Genomic DNA, 20511 nt, shown 5'->3' with positions numbered 1-20511 from the left:
GCAGAGCGATCCTCTTTTGCCAGAATTAACCACCATCACTACTTTCTCTTCCTTTCACTTTCTCTCCTGTGAGGTTATGGGCATGTGTACGTGTCAACACATTCTAAAAACATACATGAGATTTGCATCTGTGACACGGCATGCACGCTGTTTTCATTCGTCCACGTGTTTCTGCCATCTTTCCTTGTCCCTATATGTTGGATGGCTTCAGTCTTTGAAAGGCACATAGTCCTCCTTGGTGTGGATACACCGGAATCTGTACAGCCATTTCCCTAGTGATGGACATTTGGATTGTTTTGATTTTTGTCTCCACCAGAAACAATGCCCCACGAACATCCTCGAACATCCATTTTGGTGGCCACGTTTGAGAAGTTTAGATCAGATTCTTAGAAATCTCTAGGGTCCAGAAAAAGAGACAGAATAGCCTAAAAGCATATGGCACTATGCTGGCTCTCAGTAGTGATCAGATGAATCTGAGCTGAACAGTAATACAGCAATAGGGTCCTTCCCCTTGGCAGGCTGGCGAAAAGGTTCAAGCCCGATACATTTTTGGTAGGAGTACAAATTGGGGAAGCCATTGAGAAAAGCGGTTTCACAACCTCCAGTCAACAGTGTTGATGACGAGGGTTGTGTATAGGCTGTGCCCAGGGCTGGGGGCTGGGGGTGAACTTCAGACGCCCTGGGAGACCCAAGTCCCACGTCTTATGACTCTTAAATCTCTTTCGTTCCCTGCATGGGTCACTTCCCCTCTCGTAGGCAAATCCCAGGAAGGATCAGAAGAATGTGCTTGGGTGTCAGTGACCCCACTGAACCCACACTTCTATGGCTTCTTCCAGGGCTAGCCTATGGTCCCATTTTTCTTGCCCACCGGGGTAACTTTATTTTGGTTGCCTTTCCCAGAACCTGGGCCTTCTTTAGAGCTGCTTGGGGTCCTCTTACCAGAGATCCTGGGTAAGATCTTATGGAACAGGGGTTGAGTGACTGGGTCCTTATCCTCTCAAAAGGCCCTCATCTCCTTATGGGCATGGCTCGTCTTCCCTCCAGAACCCTGGTCCCTATGTCATTTGTGCAAGTAACAGAGAAGTTCACTCAATAACCTCTCACTGGGCAAAACAGATCAGCCTTAAAAAAACTACTATGCCTTAATGTGCTGAGACTCACAGAAAAGGCCAGAAGGAGCCACATATAGCCCCTCACCGGTGTCCTCCAGCACCACTGGGGCTCATTCGAGCAAGGACGCCCTTGGTGGAAGGGCCTGCCACGTCCAAGGAACACTGTCTCCCAGAGCCAGAGTAAGTGCTTGCTCTCCAGCACAAGTCAAGCGTGCAATGTCTCTCTCGCCCGTTGTCTCACATCTCTGGGAGGATATACCCTTTGCTGTTACTCCCTCTCTTCCCAGTTTTTCACAGGGCACTTGCTCTACGTGGCAGAGACGGGCACTCCTGAACTGGGAGAGCAGTTTCTGCCATAGTTTTTGCCACGCCATGGGCAGCCCCTTTTAGGCCCTCACATCTGGGACATTCGGAATCACCTGTTACAGGAATGGCACCCTGGCTGGGTCCCTGGGGAGGAGGGACAGGCAAGAGCAGACACGATCCCTTTCTGGGTCGATGACTGTATGAAGCCAGACAGGAGAGCAGCTCGAGAAAGTTGTTGAGCCGATAAAATGTTCGGTGAGCCTTGTCCGTGTCATTAATGGCATGTTATTGTGAAATAGACTCACGAGCCTCAGAAATGCCCCGGTGCCCTGCTAACCCCGTCGATGATCTCCTGACTTACGTGGCAGCTGGGAATTCTAAACAGAGTCGAAAATTCTAAGCCACAGCAAGGATGGCTTGGCTCCAAGCCAAGCCAGGAGCAAGGGCACCGATTGTCACACAAGAGGTAGGATAAAATGTCTCTGCTTTGGGTGCTGGAAAGAGGCAGAGAATGGACCACCGGCAGGGGCGGCGTGAAGGGCGGAGCTCAAGACGTGGTCAGTCAGCTTCTTTCCTCCAGGATTTTGGCCCAGCTGACATTGGCTGAAAATGAATAACTACTAAGGACCATCCTCAAAGCCAAAGAAACCTCCAGTGGACAGGTATGTGCTTTCGTATTAATGGCAGTGGGGTGTGTGTGTGTGTGTGTGTGTGACAGATATTTAATGGCAGGTTATCTTTGCTGCTAATCAATCCAATTGTGGCTCTGAGGTTGTCATACGCTTTCATTTGAATGTATGACTTGGGCCTGTTTCATGGTAACCAATGCGATGAACGATTAAATGTTATTAACCTTCGTATTGATAGATTAAAATTAATTTCCTGAGGCTTCTGAACCAGTAGTCTAGCAAGAAGTCTTGATTCCAGCTTGGCGGTTCGACTGTGCCCATTTGCACAGCAGATACTTTGAATTCCAGCCGTGGGAAAGGATACTTTTTAGCTAGTGACTGGCCACAGTTATCCTGAGTTCTTGTGGCCCCAGTGAGTGCTGTTTTGGTTGTTGTTCAAATTTTGGTCAGAAGGGCTTATTAAGGGGAGCCCAGTTTGGGATTTATCGGTTTATTCCAGCTGGCCAGGCAATATCGTGTTAAACACAATACGATACATGTAAATCTGTGACTTTTTTTTTTTTAATTAGGTGAGGTAAAAGCCTCGTATTAACACTTTATCTTGATTTATGAATGGAATTTATCCTTGAAACTAATGTCTCTTCAAATGGAGAGGGTTTTTTTTAATCCTTTATGGGAATTTTAAATAATATTGAATGCCTGAGAATGTTCTCTATAAAACACGAAACAGAACACAGAACAATAATGGCTCAAATGAAAATAGTCATCTTAAGATAGAATTTGATGTGCAATTCTAAATGTCCTATAACTGACGTATCAAAATGTGTTAAAACATTTGGCAGATACAACTTTTTAGGTGCCTTGTATATAGAACAAGTCAGAAAGTGTTTATATTCACTATGTATTTCATTAATGATATCTACCCATATTCCTATTATTTAAATGAATACTTAAAATTTTTTTTAATGTTTATTTTTGAGGGAGAGAGAGAGAGACAGAATGAGAGTGGGGGAGGGGCAGAGAGAGAGAGGGAGGCACAGAATCCAAAGCAGGTTCCGGGCTCCAAGCTGTCAACACAGAGCCCGACGAGGGGTTTGAACCCACAGATCATGAGGTCATAATCTGAACTGAGGTCAGATGCTTAACCAACTGAGCCACCCAGGCGCCCCTAAGTGAATACTTTTTTAACGTTTATTTATTTATTAGAAAGAGACGTGGGGGGAGGAGGAGAGACAGAGAAAGAGGGGACAGAGGGTGAGCGGCCATCCCCTCGCTGACAGGAGACAGCTGCCCCTTGTGGGGCTTGAACTCACAAACCATGAGATCATGACCTGAGCTGAAGTTGGACATTTAACCAACCTAGCCACACCGGTGCCCTTAAGTTAATACTTTAAAAAAAAGTTCTTTTAGTTTTATTAAAAAGGAACACTTCTGGGAAACAAATAGGAATGATTTCGCAGGAACTAAGTAGCCGAGAAGTATCACGGGAGCGATGGATTGCCAAATCAAGTGTTTTCTACGTTTTTCGAGCGGCGATTTGTAGGCTACCCTCTGCTGCCTGCCACCTTTTCTCCGACCCTTGCAGAGCCAAGAACTTAAAAGCAAAAACGTCTGTTGATAGTACTTTACAAAAATGTCTTCCGCATACAACTGCATGTGTTTTAGACAATTGATTTTACCACGGCCAAATCTGAATCGCTATGTATCTGAATGTGTTTTCTAAAAGTTCTTCTGGCCCTTCTCCTTAAGCTGTAGGCAGTACCTGGGTACTACCAAGATGACTGACGGTTCTTAACTCCTTCTGTGGAATGAGCTGGCTTCTGAGCCCTGGCTGGATCTTGGGTGTCACGTGGGGATAGGATCCCCGAGGGGCCCGTGGTTCCCCACCCCCCTTGAAGAGAATTTTGAGGCCTTAGGCTGTTGTTCATCTTGGTAAATGAGCAGATGTCAGGGCAGGAGTAAGGCCCAGGAAACCTGATCTCTCCTCCTTCCCCCTCTTTCCCTTTGCCCTCACAGGAGAGAGAATTCAGAAATGGAGCTAGCTTGCCTAAATAGGACATTCGGCCACCTGTGTGCATGACCGCCTTCAGCCAATTCGTGTCCACATCTAGTGCCCAGGGTGACATTGTTCTAGGTTGGTCGTGATTTTTTTGAATTATACAGCATTACTGGTTTTCTTTATCTTTATCGACTGAATTTGTAGCATGCCGTTTGGTTACCCCCACCATGGGTAGCAAAGCACCTTTCTGTATTTCTGATTTACACTTTCTAGCAGCTAGACTAGAACATAAGTTGTAGGCATCACTGCTTTCATAGAAATAACCCGCGCCCCTATGGCTAAAACAGGTATATGCTCAATTTTTCAAATTGTGGTAAGACACAGACACGTCGTGGCCGATGTGCTGCTTATCCACACGTGCGGTTCATTTTCAACACCATACAAAGTTCCTTTTAAAGTTTCTGTGCATTGTTTTATAGTGGCATATAAGCAGAAGTTTATAGGTTCGCTATGTTCTGCTGTAAGTATTTGTCGAAATATTTTGTCAGAAGGAGAGGTGGGTAGGCTCAACGGGCTGAGGAGTATTTGGCCGGTTAAGTGAATCGTCGTACAAAGGCCGGAGAGCCATTTCATGATGGGATGTTCTTGTTGGGTCAGCCTTCGGGCCAGATCACCTCCTAGGCAGCTGAGGTGCAGATTGGTGGTTTTTTGCGTAAGTGCGGCAGGTGGGGCCACGACGGAAGAGTCACCTGACAGACGGCACGTGGACAGCCGGCCGCTGCAGGACGTTGGACTCCCAGACCTCAAACTAACCTGCATCCTCACTGCAGTAATGCTACCCGTCCAACAAGCAGGCATTTCTGGAGCATGGGTGGGCACTGTTTTATCACACTTATCCATTGTTTTTATAAATAAGTTTCTTCTCAGAGGCGCCTGGGTGGCTCAGTCAGTTAAGTGTCTGACTTCAGCTCAGGTCATGATCTCGTGGTCCGTGAGTTCGAGCCCCGCGTTGGGCTCTGGGCTGACGGCTCGGAGCCCGGAGCCTGCTTCAGATTCTGTGTCTCCCTCTCTCGGGTCCTCTCCCGCTTACACTGTCTCTGTTTCTCTCTCAAAAGTAAATAAACATTAAAAAAAATTACAAAAAAAGAATGTGCTTTCTCTTCTAAGGTAATTAATAAGCAGTGCACTAGGGTGAAGGGGGTTAAGGGTCCCCTTATCACGGGGAGCACTGAGTAATGTACAGAACAGTTGAATCATTATATTGTACCCCTGAGACACATGTAACACTGTATATGAACTCTACTGGAATTACAATTTAAAAACAGTAAGCGGTTCACCATAGTCTACTCCAAATCTCCCTTGTTATAGATAGAGGCCATCCCTACCACCGAGAAGCTCATAATCTATGAGGACGGCAGGCTTATCATAAGCGTTCCACTTAGTAAGGATATATTAGCAAAAACAATCACAAAGATGCACTAGAGGGGCAGGTTAAAAGCAGGAAGTCTGGAGCCAGGCCACCTGCCTCCACATCTTGGTGCTGACACTTTCTAACTTACCAGCTGTGTGACCTTGGGCAAGCTACCTAACCCTCCTGTGCCATTTTCTCATCTATAGAACAAGGATTTTATGAGTTGGTATTTATGAAGTGCTTAGAAAAGCACGTGTGTTTATTAGTTGTAAAATACTGTTTCCTAAATAGAGTTAACGTTAAAAAGGCTGCGTGGGACAAAGAACAACAAAGGGTTAGGATTCTCATATGTGGATCTGAAGAGTATACTCCTCCCCTTCCTTAGCCATGGAGTTTGCGGAGGATAAAGCCCTACCCATAGCTCCAGGAATGGACCCTGATTGGCTCAGCTCTCTCAGCAAATAATGCCATTCTTATTGCATTGATTGGTTAAGGAATGGACAAATGACCTGTGTTGGACCAATGAGAGAAAGGCTGCCAGGAATTGTAAGAGACACACGAGGACAGAGTCTTTTTTCTTCTTGGGATGTTGTAGAGTGAAAATGAGAAGTCTGGATCCCCTGCAGCCATTTTGCCACCACAAAGGGCAAGCCGGGAGTGTAGGGGGGTGGAGAGCACCCCTGTCCCTGGGTGTAGCCTGATAATGAAGCTGACACCATGAGAGGAAGAGTGAAGAACATGGAGAATTTGTGTCTTTGATTGTATTGCTTGAACTTCTGGATCGAACCTTACCTGAAGGCAGAACCATCTGTAGATTTCTGAATTTTAGGAATCCATAAGCTCCCCCTATTGCTTAAGCAAGTTTGAGTTCTAGTTCTGTCACCTGCAACTGAAGGAATCCTCACTGCTTAAAAATACTGACTTTGCGGAGTCGGGAAGAGTCATGATTCAACTAAGTTCTAGAAGTTTATCTACCTCTGCAGCTATGGAATTTCCTGAAACCACCTCAAAGTGTGGTCTTCAGATCGCTAGCTCTGACAGAGGGGCCGTGCAAAAGTTCTCTCGCCAGGCAAATTTTGGAAAAGCTGCCTGTTGTAAACTCCTTCTGTAATGTTCCGTGACGTTCTCGTATTAAAAGAGAGGTCCCCGTAGAACAGTAACTGAAGAGTTTCATGTTGTTTATCCTCGTATTTCCAGAACTTACTTGATCGAGGAACTCTTTTCTTCACAAAATTGTCAGTGGTGCTCCAGGAAAGGTGGAATCAAAGACCGTAATGGAAAGAATGTACTGCTTTAGACAGAAAGACAGCCCCTTGACTAAAATGGCCCGTTGTTAAAGGTTTGCGATGAGCCTGAGGCACGTACTGGTCTTGTGTGAAGGACTACCCCTGCGAGGAAACCATACAGGGATGTTACAGTCACTCCATGTTCCGTGTAAGGACTGACGAGCTGGGGCAGATTTCTACCTTAATTTTTTTTTTAATGTTTATTTATTTTGGGGAGATAGAGAGACAGAGTGGGGGAGGGGCAGAGAGAGAGGGAGCCACAGAATCCCAAGCAGGCTCCAGGCTCCGAGCTGTCAGCACAGAGCCCGACGCAGGGCTCGAACCCATGAAGCGTGGGATCATGACCTGGGCCACCCTGGTGCCCCGGATTCCCAGATTTCTACTTTAATAGCAGCGGCGTGGAGGAACTGAATGAGCCTGATCCCTGGAGTCTGATCCCTGGTCCTGGAAGTTGTTAGAGATAAACAGACATAATTAAAAATTTCTGAGCCTGGTGCCTCGTTTAGGTAATGGGGCTGGTTTTATCCTTACGTTAAGCATTGTTGCGAGAACACAACGACATAAAGTATTCAATCAATAGATGACAGTTGTTATTAATATCGTAAGAATGTTTTACGACAAGGAGGCTATGGGGTATTTTGCAAATGTATCCAGAGCCTTAATTAGAACCAGTTAATTCTCTTTGTCTTGTTTTTGTTCTTTATAGCATTTGCCCCTATCTAGCATGCTATATAGGCTTATTGTTTGTTTGTTTATTATTTATTAGCTCATTGCCTTTCTCCCCTATTAGAATATAAGCTCCTTAAAGGCGGCAGGATTATGCAGAATAGCCACTCAATATATATCTGTTGAAATAAATAGTAAGTCCTGGAAGCTGTGGTGTATTGAGTGCCTACTATGTGCCAAGACTCATACTGTTTTCAACAGATGTTTTTATGGTGTCATTTAATATTCTTATTAGCCCTAAGAGCTGGCTATTATTACCCCTATTTTGCAAAAGCAAGAGTCGAGAATAAAATCAGGTAACTGGCTCCAGATTACACTGTTAGCAAGTGACAACCAAAATTCAATCCTGAGAGCCCTTGGGCGGTGTTGATGGGAATGCGAACTGGTGCAGCAGCTCTGGACAAGAGTATGGCGGGTCCTCCAAAGCTGAAAACAGAACTATCCCAGGATCCAGCAGCTGCACTACTGTGCATTTACCCAAAGGCTACAAAAGTACTGATTCCAAGGGGCACGTGCTCCCTGATGTTTATAGCACCATTGTCCGCAAGAGCCAAGTTATGGAAACAGCCCAAGTGTCCACCGACTGATGAGTGGATGAAGAAGTGGTATCTATGCACAACGGGATGTTACTCAGCCATAAGAAAGAAATGAAGTCCTGCCATTTGCAATGCCAGGCATGGAGCTGGAGAGTATGAGGCTAAACGATAAGTCAGTCAGAGACAGACAGATACCATATGATGTCACTCATATGTGGAATTTAAGAAACAAAACAAATGAGCAAAGGGGGAAAGAGAGAGAGAGAGAGGCAACCCGAGAAACAGACTGGTAACTACAGAGAACAAACTGATGGTTACCAGAGGGGAAGGGGTGGGGGGGGATGAGTGAAAGAGGTGATGGGGATTAAGGAGGGCGTTTGTTGTGAGAAGCACTGGGCGTTGGACGCAAGTGTTGAGTCACTATGTTGTACGTCTGAAACTAACATAACCCTGTATGTTACTACCCTGTATGTTACTGACCGTATTCGTGTCCTCTGGCCGCTGTGACAGATGATCACAAACCTGGTAGCTTGAACTGATAATTTACTCTCTCACAGTGTTGGAGACCAGTGAACCAGTTTCACGGGACCCCAAACCAGGTGTTGGCAGGCCCCCCCCCCCCCAGAAGCTCTGGGGGAGAATTATTCCTTAACTCATCAAGCTTCTGGTGGCTGCCCGGCTTCCTTGGCTTGTGGCTGCCTCACTTCAATCTCTGTCTCTGTGGTCACTTTGCCTCTTCCTCTTCTGTGTAAAATCTCCCTCTTGTAAGGACACTGTGATTGCCTTTTAAGATCCATCTGGAGGGTTGCCTGGGTGGCTCAGTCGATTAAGCATCCGACTCTTGATTTTGGCTCGGGTCATGATCTCACAGTTCATGAGTTCAAGCCCCATGAACTCATGGGTAGAGCAGTGCAGAGCCCGCTTGGGATTCTCTCTCTCTCTCTTTCTCTCTGCCCCTCCCTGCTCACTCTCTCCCTCTTTCTCTCAAAATAAACAAATTAAAAAAAAAAAAAAGAGATACATCTGGATTGTTCAGGACAATCTGTCCATCTCAAAGTCCTTAATCACATCTGCAAAATCCTATTTTGCTACATAAGGTCATGGGTTCCAGGAATTAGGATGTGGATATCTTTTGAGGGGGCCACTGTTAATCTGCTTACCTCTTAAGAAAAGAATCCTGACTCAGGTCCCCGGGACCAAGACAAAGACCGCTCCCCAGGACAGTAATGCCAGTCACAGCACTCAGGCAACATCTGGATGTTGGGGTAACACCTGCAGCAAAGAGACCAAGGGGTGAGGGGAAACTTTATTAGATGCAACACTTTTTCTTCCTGGGTCTGGGGGATTTAGGCTGGGCTCAGTCCAGGAAAAACCGGATGGGTCAGATGCCAGGAGGGTTAAAAAGATAAATGCTCATCTATCAGATAGGCAGTGATTTGTATCTGTGGAGTCTCTGAAAATAGAAGAAAGAGGGGAAGGAAACAGATACTTCATTAATATGAAAAGAACCTGAGTATTCACGTTAGCCAAATGATCAAGCTTAGAATCACCGATTGTGGGAAAACCTGATATTATGTGCCTTCTGATGGGATGTAGGAGATACTTGACATTGTCCATGCAATATTCTTAACAAAGGGACAAAAAGTTAAACATACAGAAACAAGCAGACAAATACAGAATGTGGGACATTTTATAAAAAAAAAACAAAACAAAACAAAAAACAACAAAAAAACGGTCCTGGACTCTTCAAAATATTTCCATGCATGAAAAAAAAAAAAATCTGAGACCATTCTAGATTATAAGGCACTAAAGAGACATAACAGACAAATGTAACATTTGATCCTTAATTGGATCCTGAATTATTTTAACAAACAGCTATTGGGGCACCTGGGTGGCTTAGTGGGTTAAGTGTCTGACTTCGGCTCAGGTCATGATCTCACAGTTTGTGAGTTCGAGTCCCGCGTCAGGCTCTGTGCTGACAGCTTGGAGCCTGGAGCCTGCTTCGGATTCTGTGTCTGCCTCTCTCTCTGCCCCTCCCCCACTCACACTCTGTGTGTGTGTGTGTGTGTGTGTGTGTGTGTGTGTCTCAAAAACAAGTAAATGTTTTTAAAAAATTAAAAAAAAACTTTTCTAGTAATTTTAGAACCCAGTATTTCTAGCGTGCCTGGGTTGCTCTGTTGGTTGAGTGACCGACTTCGGCTCAGGTCATGATCTCATGGTTTGTGAATTTGAGCCTAGAGTCGGGCTCTATGCTGATAGCTCGGAGCCTGGAGCCTGCTTCAGATTCTGTGTCTCTCTCTTTCTGCCCATTCTCTGCTCACTCTTTCTCTCTCTCTCTCTCAAAAATAAACATTCAAAAAAATTTAAAAAATAGCTATTAGGGGCGCCTGGGTGGCGCAGTCGGTTAAGCGTCCAACTTCAGCCAGGTCACGATCTCGCGGTCCGTGAGTTCGAGCCCCGCGTCGGGCTCTGGGCTGATGGCTCGGAGCCTGGAGCCTGTTTCCGATTCTGTGTCTCCCTCTCTCTCTGACCCTCCCCCGTTCATGCTCTGTCTCTCTCTGTCCCAAAAATAAAAAAAAAAAAAAAAAAATAGCTATTAAAGCTATTTTTAGAACTATTAGGAAAATATGGATGTAGGCCAGCTTATTATATGATATTGAATTAACATGAATTTTCTTAGATGTGGTATTGCTTTTTTATATATGTCAGAAAATATTTTTAATCCTAGAGGACAAAATGCTAAAGTATTTAAAGAAGTATCCTGGTGTTTGCAATATTTGATAAATTCAAGCAAAGGGTATGCACGTGTTTATTACACGATTTCTCCAACTTTTCTGCAGATTTTGAATTTTTTGGCCAAATCAAAAGCAAAAAATTAGAAAACAAAGAATTGTTTGGTTACGTGGTGAATCAGTAGTGCTCATCACCAACGGTCACAGAAGGTCAAATAAACTTGGAATTGCTGCAACTCTGTTTGGGGATTATTCTCTTTTCAGTAGCAATTAGGAGATTCCCTAGGGGCTCATATGGCCTGCCATTGTTACTATACCATGTTTCAAAATTGTAGTCATGATGTTGACTAACATAAATGGATTATTTGTGAGGTTTTCTTTAAAGATTTTATTTTTGAAATAATCTCTACACCCAACAAGGGCCTCGAACTCATAATTCCAAGATCAAGAGTCACATGCTCCATCGACTGAACCGGTCCCGGCACTCCATTTGTGGTTTTCCCTCCATCTGGATGGTCTGTAATTCCGTTCTCTGTATATCTGTAATTCTTTTCTCTACTGGAATGGATAATAAAGCACCGATTATTGATTTAACTATTCTTTGAGCACTTGATTCTGAGCATTTATTCATTCAATAAGTCTGCATTGAGCACCTACCAATGGCCTGTGGTAGGCACAGAGGGTTCAGTGGACAAGATACAGTGCCTGCCATCATGGAGATCGTATTCTAAACCGGACCATTAGAAATATTTAAATCTAGAAAGAGTTATTCTGCTTATTCTCACATCTACCAAGGCATAAGCTGAACATGATCATAGCACCATAGAGGGCTGACTTCAAGATGGCCCTGAGGTCCACCATTTGACCCTTGCTTCCTGGTATCTTTACCCTTGAATAGTCCTCCCCACTAACAGGGTGCTCAATAAATGCCAGGGAGGGGAGAGGCCAAGGTGTTGGAAGGATCATCTCACAGGAAGTTGAAACCACCCAGAATTGGGACAGGTATGGCATTGGATAGAGTGGCAACGTGCCTCTACAAGGAATGTGGGTGTGACCTAAGGGTCAGCAGGTGACTGCCCACAAAGAGGAATAATGAGTAGAATAGTCTGATAATGGTGTGAGATTTCTAGCTGGATGTATTCACGAAGAAGAATGAAGAAGGAGAAGGAGAAGGAGAAGGAGAAGGAGAAGGAGAAGGAGGAGGAGAAGGAGAAGGAGGAGGAGAAGAATGAGTAGAATAGTCTGATAATGAAGTGAGATTTCCAGCTGGATACATCCATGAAGAAGAACGAGAACACAGCTTGGAAGTCGCAATGAAGAGCCAGGAGACTTACTCCATCCCTAGACTCAGTGGCACAAAAGTTACAGAAGAGAAAGCAGTCATTGGAGAAACTCAGGCAAAGTGGGGTCCTGGGAGGTGGGGGAAGCCAGGTTAGAGTTTGAGAAGGAAGCTGGTCGCAGATGAGTTTGAGGGAAGGCTCTCAGCATCCTAGCCAAATGACAGCCTGCAGGGGGTTATTCTGACCTAACATTTCAGCTGATTTAGCAAACACAATTATTTAACCAATAGTGAGGATAGTTTTTTTTGTTTGTTTGTTTGCTTTGTTTTGTTTTTTGCAAGCTTCTTTCTGTGTTGCTATTAGATACAGAAAAAGCAGATTGCTGTTATCAGGGAATGTGCAAGCAGGTGGTAACTGGAAAGCCTAATATTGTGAAGGTTTATTGTTTGAGAAAGGCACAGCCCTCTACCTCTGGGAAACAGTCTCACTTGTTGGCTTTTGATTGTGATTCTAGAATTTGTTATCCCTGCACAAGATCTCCCCGATCAACCAGTCTTTCTCGGATCCTTAATTTACAACACTTGGGCTCCACCCTTCTCACCCTCTTCTCTGCCTACTTCTTTTCACAGTACTTATCACTATGTGACATGTACGTTATTTTGTTGTTACGTTCTTCATTCCACATTTGAAAGCAACATTATTTGTTCGCTGCGCAACAACATTATTTGTTCACTGCTTTATCTCGGTGGAGCCCAGATGAGCATACAACCCACTAGATTATTGAATGAATGGATAGATTAACGCAAATGTGGCCATTCAACGACAGGTCGTGAGATATGGTTCAGAGCAGGGGGAAAGAGCATGGGTTTGGGGGCAAAAATCCTTGAGCATAAAACCTAAGCCTTGTCTCTGAGCCTCAGTTTTCTCATTTCTAAAATGGAGGTGATCATAAAATCTCTCACAAGTTTCTGGAAGACTAATGAGAAAAATCCCATGTATGGTGAACATTTTATGTGGTGTCTTCCTGGCTCATCAGGGAAGAACCTATAATTGGGTTCGGTTGCTTGGACCAGGGGTGATACTTAAATCCAAATAAGGCCAATCAGGAACTCTCTCCTGGAAACTGGATTATGAGACCACAGTTCCATCTGGAGCACTTCCTTATAAACCTAGGAGCTCTAGAGCTCCGGACTACTTTTTAGACCCTTGTTCTAGTACCTTGTAGTAACTTCACTGGAGGCAGTTACCTTACTGCCTTCTTCCCAACGCCTGCCTGGGCGTTCTTCCCAACGCCTGCCTCTTCATTCCTTACTGCTTTGGCAACCCTGACTGGAGTCAGAACCCAGGTTGTTTCAGGGAGAACAGCATAAAGTATGTCTTAGGAGGAGATGACTTAAATAAAAAAAAAAATTGCAAGATTGAGGGTGCCTGGTTGGCGTAGTCTATAGAACATACAACTCTTGAAGTCAGGGTCATGAGTTTGAGCCCCACGTTGGGCGTAGAGCTTACTTTTAAAAAATTGCAAGGTTTTGCCAGTCTACGTTGGCAGAAATCTGGAAAATATGTATGGGACTGGATTCTAAGGCTGTTAGAACAGGCTATAACGTTGCCTTAGGTGAGTTTATGATATGAGTGCACTTGCTGGGGATTCTGAATTCAACGTGTTTGCTTCCACAGCTGGGATCTGACTTTCATAATTGCATTGGTGAGTTGGGTAAATTTTGGAGTCAGTGGTAGTCTATATTCAATAAAATTAACATGTAAAACCTTCCTGGGGTAATGGAGAGAAAGGGGTCTGAAGGACAAAGGAGAAAGGAACATCCACACTGATCAGGTACCACCACTGCCCCACCCCCAACACACACCCGGAGAGGGTCCCAGAGGCCCCCGTGTTTTATTCTGAACTGTAAAGGGTCTCAGATGTTACCCACTTGTGCAGTTATGTATTTTGTGTATTTGAAGACAACAGAAACATAAGGCACCCGGGCTGAGGAAGGCAGCTATTTATCGATAGGATCAGATCAGCAGCCCGAGTAACACTGCAGAATCATCCCCCCACACCTTAATCCTGCGGGTCGTGCAACAGAGCTGATGCAAGCTTTCTGTGTGGGTGATGGGTTGCACCGCATAGACAAAGTATGGAGACTGATTTTCTTACAGGAGAGAGAGCCATCCCCTACCCTCCTAACAGCAGAAAAAAAAAAAATGATTCTTTTCACTCCTCTGAGACTGGACAGAAAGGGCCTTAGGTTCTCCTTCTGACCTTTTGGAATGTAAATGTGTTTTTCCAAGGACCAGATGTACCTCGCTAGGTGAACCTTGCTGTTACAACCCAGAGATGGTTCTAAATTCTAGGCCTCATCCCTTCTGACTTGGAAATTCCTAGGCAGGTAGTGCTTTAGTTTTCCTAGGACCTTAGGGCATAGCCAAGGGACAGAGTCTGGGCTGTAACCATTTGGCCTCCTTGGAGAGATAAGAGAAGTTTTATTATCTTTTCAGATCAGAGCACTTAACTGAGAATGGCTACAGGCCCGATGCTTATGGTATGTGGACAGTAAAACATTTCTGATGGAAGTGAAAAAAACCTCACGTTGTATAGTTTTCTGTTTCTAAACACGCTAGGGCTTTTGCAGAAGCACAGAGAAATCCAAGGACGTTTTCTTTTTCTTTTTTTTTTTTCTCTAATGTTTATTTATTTCAAGAGAGGGAGAGAGAGAGCATGCATGCAAGAACTGGGGAAGGGCAGAGAGAGAGGGGGAGAGAGAGCACCCCAAGCTGACTCCCCACTGTCAGTACGGAGCCCCATGTGGGGGCTCGATCCCATGAACCATGAGATCGTGACCTGAGAGGAAATCAGGAGTCAGACTTAACCAACTGAGCCACCCGGGGGAGCCCCAGACACGGGCTTTCTGATTTCAGTGGGATATATGTATGAGAGCCCATTTTCCTATCAGAATCAAAGTAGCTACAAACGATATAATAAGCAACAGGGATCAAGTGTTAAACACAATGTTTTGACCCACAGAGATCTTTGGTGTTGACAAATTGTTCACATTGTCCTTAGGAAAAAAAAAAAAAAAAAGATGATGGCTTACTGAAGCATTGCTTAATCTATATCACAAACAAAACTCTAGGTCTGGTGACCAGAAACCTGACTTGAGTTGCCACAGTGGAGCATCATAACCTCTCACTCAGTTTCCAGATCCAAGCCACTTATTAGACCCGGGGCCCTTGCCGACGAGGAGGCCCTTTCTCACCTTGAGAAAGACTCAGAAACACTGTCGTTAAGTAAGTGCTGTGTTTCTTCCTCCAAAACTGCCCCAAATACATCTGTGATCATTTCTAGGGGCACTATGCACACAGAAGGAGAAATACCCAGTTTTATTATCCTGATCTTTTGTAGATTCCTACGTACTAACTTTGACTTGTTGCTAATTCTAGGAAATCTAAGGTACCATTATGATCCACAGTTCGAAGTGGGGGCTTATAGTGGTAAATGGAGTTTTTGACCAACCATCTCAAAGTTGGTGGGCGCCAACTTTGTCATTATTACTCTATTTCTTGAAGGTATAATTCAGGGGTTGGCAATTATGCACATGCTCGTATAGTCAGGTATGTAAATATTTTAGGCTGTGCGGACCAGGTGGTTGAAACTACTCAGATCTGTCGCCACTGCGTGAAAGTAGCCGTAAATAGTACGTACGTGAGTGAGTGTGTCTATATTCCAGCCATATTTAATCTACAGAAACAGATGGCGGGCCGGATTTGAGCCACGGGCCAGAGTTTGCAAGGACCCGTAAGAAGCAGCAGGTACAATAGTGTATTTTCACGTTTTGCTATACCTCGTTTGCATCACTTGTCTTATACGCCATAATCTCATATCTAATAAAATGGTAGACTGGCCTACTGAAGACCCAGTCATGATACCAGTTTGGAGACGACGCACCAAAAAGATAAGGCTCGCGCTCGCAGGGTGCAGTTTGTGCTTTAAATCAGTAACCAGTTTATGATACTGTTTTTTGGGTAGGACATACAGGTTCAATAATCAAGAGGTGGACAAGAGGCTTTCTCTGTGATGCTTCGTAACCCCCTCACAGAATTTTTGCTTCCCATCCTCGCAACTTTAGACTCTGCTGATTTGGAGGTCTTAGCTCCCAAGGCTGAGGAATAAATGTTTAGGCCACCCCTCTAAGTAAGTAATCTCAACCAGTTGAGGTGCTGATTGAAAACAAAGACTTTGAATGCCAGCGGAAAAAGAAAATTAAAACTGTCAATTACAGTCTCGTTACCAGTTACAAAGATGGGGGCTGCAGTTACGTCTCTGGAAGTAGACACTGGATTTGACAAACAGGATATTGATTAGGATATGTATTTATCACCTCTGGGGGGAAACGGGGAGAAAGAAGGATTGGAAGACGGAGAAGTCAAATTGTGTTGCGGATCCGAAAAAGCCTTGGTCAGCCCCATGGGGAAATCTGGTTCTTCGACAACATTTGGCATCGGGCCCAAGTGGTTGGGCCTTTACACCCCTATAGCGATCAGTCATGGGAAGTGAGCTGCCCCAGGAAGGACATGACCTTGATCAAGGCAGCTCTTTGTAAACAACCCTGAAGGATCTGGTGTTTGTAGGCTGTCCGCTCACAGCATTCCCCAAAGCTGGAGCAAGTCTTTCCTTGAATGGGAATCTCCAAGTCCACCTCTACTTGGTCCCCCCACCAGGGAACCAGGGTTCAAACCCACTTCTTTGTTCACATTTGGGGAGCGGCCCCTCCAGCATTCTCATGAGCCTGTCTTCTGGGGAGAGACTCAAACAGGAGGGTGTAGGAGACTGAGCTACATCCCCGGCTTCTGCGGCTGGTTTCGAAACCATTACTGATGTTCATCCCTTCCTTCCTCCACTATCCGTTCTAGATTCTCCCTTCACCTCTGCTGGTCTCTGTGGTGTCCCTACTGGTGTGATCGTCATCTTCGTCCCTTAGGGTCTCAACTCTGGTGAGCGCATCCTTCTCAAAAGGGCTGCTGCTCTTGAGCCTTTGTCAGCACAATTGGGCACGGGAGCATCACGAATTGACCAAGGGGATCACAGGGGCGCACATCTTTCCTGCTCTCACAGCATAACCAGAGTCTTTCTTCCTCCTGATCATCAAGGCCAATTACCTTTACAAGATGATGACTCCTTTTTTATTGCTGATCCCTGGTTCTCAGAAGCCTGACGTGCCCAGGCAGCAGACAGATGTGTAATTCAGTAGGACTCCAGACAAATGTGGGCCCCCTTTAGGGACCAGGATCTCGAACACTGCAGAAACTAGAGTTTCAGAGACAGAAGCACAAAATCCTCCAGTGGGTCACTGGTAATGATGGTAAGAAGGGACATTCCTGCTCCGTCCCTTGGTTCATAGACCAATGTGTTCTTCCTACCGAGGGGATAGTTCCCTACAAATTATCTTTGATTCAGTGTATATATTGCATCCTGGAGTATATATATTCTCATATATATTCTCATCTTAGAATATTGCCTCTAAGTTGGTGCTTTAACTGTGCTTTCTTGTGAGCCATCCCAATTCCCTACAAGGTTGCCGCCTCTGGGTCATATGGTATATAACGCAGTCATTCAATACCATTGTCATGGGGCCTGCTGGTCTGACCCAGTGCTATGTGGGATCCCGTGCCAGTGAATTGAACATTCCTTTACTCCTCATACGGTGGCTCTGGAGGAAAGTGTATGGTCAGGGGACACAATATCATACCTGAAAACTGCGTTTATTCCTGTTGGAACAAATTTCTGTCCTTTCACAATGGAAGCCAAAGGCGTCCACTTTCCACCAAGTCAGCAGCTGGCCTTCCCAAAGAATGATGCCACATCTGCAAATCTGCATTGGTCGCCGCTGCTGGAAGTTTTACCAATCTGTAGCCGCTAAATTAGCCTTGAAAGTGGTTTTTCTGCTCGCTCGTGTGGCTGCCTTCAGCTGGGAGCTCAGCTGGGGAAACTTGGTTCTCCTCCACACGCTCTCTCTCCACACAGTGCCTCTCGTCTTTACGTGGACTTCCTCTCCAAGAGGATGGCCTTAGAGCATGGAAGGTGGGTTTGAAAAGAAAGAGCCCAAGGGCACCTGGGTGGCTCAGTCAGTTCAGCATCCAACTCCTGGTTTTGGCTCAATTCATGATCTCACGGTCTGTGAGTTCGAGCCCTGCATTGGGCTCTGTGCTGACAGCATGGAGTCTGCTTGGGATCCTCTCTCTTTCCCTCTCTCTCTCTCTTCCCCTTCCCCCTCCCATTCTCTCTCTCTCAAAATAAATTAAAAAAAAAAAAAGAAAAAACCGAACAAGCCCAACACACAAGCACTAATCAAGCCACTGCTTTCATGATGCGTCCAGTGCCCTGTTAGCCAAAGCGAGTCACATCCATGAGAACGAGCTTTTCCTCAAAGTATGAGATACTGGGCCAATGCAAACAACAGAAGTATATTAGACACACACCCATAAGCATACTCTCTCTCTTTCTCTCTTCTTTGGCTGCCTTATCAACTAAACCATCAAAACAAAACATTTTTCTTTCTGTTTTGTGATTTTAGTATATTTCAGTTTATTACAAAAGTGCAGATAACTCATTGTATTCATTCAAGGCCACTTGGAGCAACGGTGGCAGGGGGATGGTTCAGAAAAATTAAGAAAACAATTCCATTTACAATGGAATTGGAAAGAATAAAATACTCAGGAATAAATTTGACCAAGGAGGCAAATGACTCATCCCCTGAGAACTATAAATGTTGCTGAAAGAAATTAAAGAAACTAAAAATAACTGGAAAGACACCTCATGTTCATAAACTGGAAGACTTAATTTGGTTAAGATGTCACTACTACCCAAAGCAATCTGCAGATTTCATTCTATCCCTATCAAAATCCCAATAGTGTTTTTTGCAGACATAGAAAAAGATGCCTTAAAATTCATATGGAATCTCGAGGGACCTCGAATAGCCAAAACAAGCCTGAAAAAGAACAAAGGTGGAGGCCTCACCCTTTCTGCTTTCAAAACTTCTTACAAAGCTGTAGTAACCAAAACAGTATTGTGCTGGCATATAGACCAATGGAATAGGATAGAGAACTCAGAAACAAACACTTGTATATACAGTCAAATGATTTTCAACAAAGGTTCCCAGACCATTCGATGGGGAAAAGACAGCCTTTAAAAAATTTTTAATGTGTATTTGTTTTTGAGAGAGAGAGAGAGAGAGAAAGTGTGGGCGAGGGACCGTGTGCAAGCGTGCGCATGTGGGGGAGAGGCAGAGAGAGAGAGAGAGAGAGAGAGAGAGAGAGAGAAGCAGGTTCTGTGCTGAGAGCAGAGAGCTGGATGCGGGGCTCAAACTCACAAACCGTGAGATCATGACCTGAGCTGAAGTTGGACCCTTAACCAACTGAGCCACCCCGGCGCCCCGAAAGGGCAGCCTTTTTAATAAATATTGTTGTGAACACTGAATACTCTTATCTTACAGCATATACAAAAATGAACATAAGGATCAAAGGCCTAAACAGAAGAGCTAAACTATAAAACTACCAAAAGAAAGCACAGCGGAAAAGCTTCATGACATTGGATTTGGCAACAATTTCGTGGACATGACAGCAAAAGCACAGGCGACAAAACAAAAACAGATAAATCGGACTACTTCCACATTTAAAGCTTCTATGTCCCCAAACCCAAAATCAATACAGTGAAAAGCAACCCGTGGAATGGGAGAAAATATTTGCAGATCTTGTGTTTGGTAAGAGATTAATATCTAGAATATATAAAGAACTGTTACAACTCAACAATAACAGCAGACAATTTAAGAATAGGTGAAGGACTGAGGTGCCTGGGTGACTCACTCAGTTAAGTGTCCAACTCTTTAATGGTCTGTTTTATTTTGGAGAGAGAGACAGAGCATGAGAGGCGGAGGGGCAGAGAGAGAAGGAGTCACAGAATCTGAAGCAGGTCCCAGGCTCTGAGCCATCAGCACAGAGCCCGACGCGGGGCTTGAACTCACGGACTGTGAGATCATGACCTGAGCCGAAGTCAGATGCTTAACCGACTGAGCCACCCAGGCACGCTTAAGCGTCCAACTCTTGATTTCAGCTCAGCTCATGCTCTCACTGGTTTTGTAAGATCGAGCCCTGTGTTGCGTTCTGCCCAGAGGGTAGGGCCAGCTTGGGATTTTCTCTCTCCCTCTCTCTCTGCTCCACTCTCTCTGCCCCTCTCTCAAATTAAATAAATAAACATTTAAAGAAAACAAAAAAGAATGGGTAAGGATCAGGGCAGCTGGCTGGCTCGGTAAGTACAGCATGCAATTCTTGATCTCCGGGTCGTGAGTTTGAGGCCCCCTTTGGGTGTAGATATTACTTAAAAATAACATGTTTTTTTTCTTTTTTTAAAAGAATACATAAAGGACCTGAATAGACCTTTCTCCAAAGAAGACATACAAATGACCAATGAGCACATGAAAAGATGTTCAACGTCACTAAT

The sequence above is a fragment of the Neofelis nebulosa genome, chromosome 6 (genome assembly GCF_028018385.1).
Source record: "Neofelis nebulosa isolate mNeoNeb1 chromosome 6, mNeoNeb1.pri, whole genome shotgun sequence".
NCBI lineage: Eukaryota > Metazoa > Chordata > Mammalia > Carnivora > Felidae > Neofelis > Neofelis nebulosa.
The sequence above is the reverse complement of the archived record's forward strand: the minus strand, read 5'-3'. Positions refer to the sequence as shown.